The sequence below is a fragment of the Empidonax traillii genome, unplaced genomic scaffold, assembly GCF_003031625.1.
Source record: "Empidonax traillii isolate 1590-97213 ecotype Southwest subspecies unplaced genomic scaffold, ASM303162v1 scaffold492:size733235, whole genome shotgun sequence".
NCBI lineage: Eukaryota > Metazoa > Chordata > Aves > Passeriformes > Tyrannidae > Empidonax > Empidonax traillii.
The window spans coordinates 60,365-63,394 of NW_020955685.1; the positions used below are offsets into that span (position 1 = coordinate 60,365).

The 3,030-nt window shown below is 45.8% G+C and overlaps 1 protein-coding gene across 1 annotated transcript in view; it reads right to left on the reverse strand.

Moving 5' to 3' along the window:
* TYW1 (tRNA-yW synthesizing protein 1 homolog) overlaps positions 1-3,030 on the reverse strand; it is a 54,338-nt gene that overhangs the window by 48,049 nt on the left and 3,259 nt on the right. The window lies entirely within an intron of this gene.

Below are 3,030 nucleotides of genomic sequence, written 5' to 3' on the forward strand. Positions count from 1 at the left end.
CTCCTTCACCACAAAGTCCCCCACAGATAAACACCTAAAACTTCCCAACCTCACATTTCCAGGTTTGTCAGGGGCAATAGCCAGTGCTGACAATTCACACTGAAACCCTCAGGAACTTCCAACACCCAGTTCCCAATGGAGGGGGACACAACCAAAACATTTTGTTAGGATTAATTAAAACTATCAATACTCACAGAAGAAAAACCATCTAGGGTTGCTGCAAACACCTCCCAAGGAGTTTCCAACTTGTAAGCCTGTAAAACCTGCAGAAGCATCACCAGCTGCTTGTTCTGGCTCTAAACCCTTCCCCAGGTGCACACAGAGAACAGGGGACCTGGTGCAGCCACTCTCACACCCGAGTTACAGAACTGGCTCATAGAAGATCACTGTCAGCTTCCAAATGTTCTGTGTGGTGCTTTCCCAGTAATTTCCCAAATTTAGGTATTTTCTGCTGAGGGCCTGATGGGCTACACTCGCTTAGGTAGCAGGGGAACAGTTTCCAACACACAGCTTTGGGGACTTCCAGGAGAAGAAGAGAGAAACAGATAAGGAAAACAGCCTTGGCAAGCCCAGGAAAACACTTGTATTTACTATTGCTATTTATGCCATACCCACCTCCTCTGCTAAACAGTCATCTGGGTCACAGTCTCCCATGTTAACGACTTCCACAGGCAAATTAAGGGAAGTAACAGCTTCAGCCAGAGCTTTTGCAAACCTCTGGAAAAAGAAACATAGAGGAAGTTATCAGTTACTTCAACACCCGGCAGCACTGCTGTGCTCAGCCACAAAACCTCTCCCAGCACAGGAAGAACCTGAGGCCTGGACACTGGGCCTGTAACTCCTCACACGAAAAACATGAAGCAACTGGCTGAGAGTTCCATGCATTTTAATGGCTTTATACATTTACACACACAAATGGCATTTCTTTTCGAGAAAGCACCAAAGACAGCACATGTTTCTATGAAGACCTGCTAGCAAATTAAAATTATAGTGTAAGAGTAAAGTTGAAGTTTCATAATCAGTATCCTGCAGGCCCCACATAAAGGAGGGAGGAAAATGTTATTTTTATAGAATTTTCACTTACCTTTCGTGTTGGCCAATGACTTGTAAGGAGCTAATGAACTTCCTAATGACCTCTCAGATCTGTACCCAGTGCAGTGTTTTAAGACAAGCAACATACTTGAATCCCAACAATGTTTCAGATCTATTTCACAAATGTGGAACAAAAGTAACTGATACCTTTGCCGTGCCAGTCTGAGACCCATAGAAGATCTTCACTCCAGTAACATACACCTCCTTTGCCTGAGGGGTGGCACATCCATTTACCAGCTTGTCTTCTGTCCCTCTGGAGGAAGTGGGATTCCCACTGGATTTTTCACCCTATGAAACAGGAGCTGTGTCACCTTCAATCAATCCCCTTTGCAAGTGATGTTAAACCAAAAGCATTTAAAATTCAAATCCTGTGGCCAGACTGTCAGCACTACACAAATGCAACAGCAATTGGGTTCCTCTCACACCCAGGCAAACCCAGCAGGAAGTGTTTCCCTGACCTAAGCCATGCTGCAACATCTGGGAGATAAAAGGATCCAACTCTCCCAAACTCTTCCAGCAGAACTTCAACCACCTGCACAAGGAGGTTTTCAGTTCCTGTATGTTCCAATCCCACTCCCAACCCAAACCAGTCCAGCCTTGTCATTAACATCACTGCAAACACGAAGGTGAAAACATAGGGCACATGCAGAGGGATTTACTTGGAGTGACTGACACAGTGTGAGAAGTGTCCAGGTGACATCTGCTCCAAAATCAGAGCAAGAGCAGCTTTTAGTGACCCTCAAACATAAAACAATCCAAACTGAGGATTATAATCACATGAACTAAGCAGCATTTGGGATTTGCAGCCCTCTAGGTGGGCCCACAGTGACACGGAACATTTCACTGCACCAGTGGGTACCTTCACCCAGCAACTCCTCACTTCCACTCATGGGGTTTTGGGGTCTCCTCAGACAAAAGGGCTGACAGGTTCAGTTACCTTCTTTTTGGTTTTGGTGGTGGTGAACTGAATGACAATCCACAGGCTGATCCCCAAAGCAACAGCAGAGTAGATGTAAAATCTGTGCAGCCATATGGACGCCAGGCAAGTATGGAAGTAGCTCCACGTATCCATTGAGACATCTAAATCTGGAATAAGCCACAGATTCCAAATGTGGAATGAGCACACAAAAAAAAAACCACAAAGTCCCCACAGTCTTATGGCATCAGCTGCTCCCCAGGCACTGCAGAAAACAGCTTTTGGCTTAAGGCACTAAAACTGAATCAAGAAGCCTTCACCTCCTCAGGTGTGTCAGCTGAGCTTCGAGTTAATATTTTAGATTCTGAGCCTGAACATTCTGGGTTTTGTTTCTTTATAGGACACCTCTGTTATAAAGAAAAAAGCAGAAAAATATTTGAGCTGTGCAAGTGCCTGAAAGCAAAAAATCCTTCTGAAACAGCCACTGGATCGTACTGGCCTTAGTTTGACACAAGCGCAGATCTACTGGAACTAGAAAACTCCGGTTCAAGGGGGAATCACCTCCACAGCCTGCTACTGAACACAGCTCTTGCTTACACACATTAGCTATTGCACTGATTACAGAGTTTCAAGGGCAGACTGAAACGTGGGTTCAGCTGGAAGCGCTTTTTCAGAACTGCACGGTGCAAGTGAAGTTTGACTTGGAACAACTGAGATATTGCAAAGCCGGCGCAGCACATTCAGGGTACAGAATGCTGCAGCCAGCAATGAGCTTCTGTGGTGCCTGTGAACACCATTATTATTATTATTATTATTATTACTACTACTACCACCCTCTCCCCTCACGGTTACGACCCCCAAACCCCCCTCCACGGCTGTGATCCCACAAATCCCCCCCAGCCCAGCATCACAGCTATACCCCCACGGTTCCCAGCCCGTCTCACAGTTACTCCACACACACACACGTGGTTATGTGCCCGCTCCTTGTTGTTGTTATTATTAGTAGTAGTAGTAGCAGTACC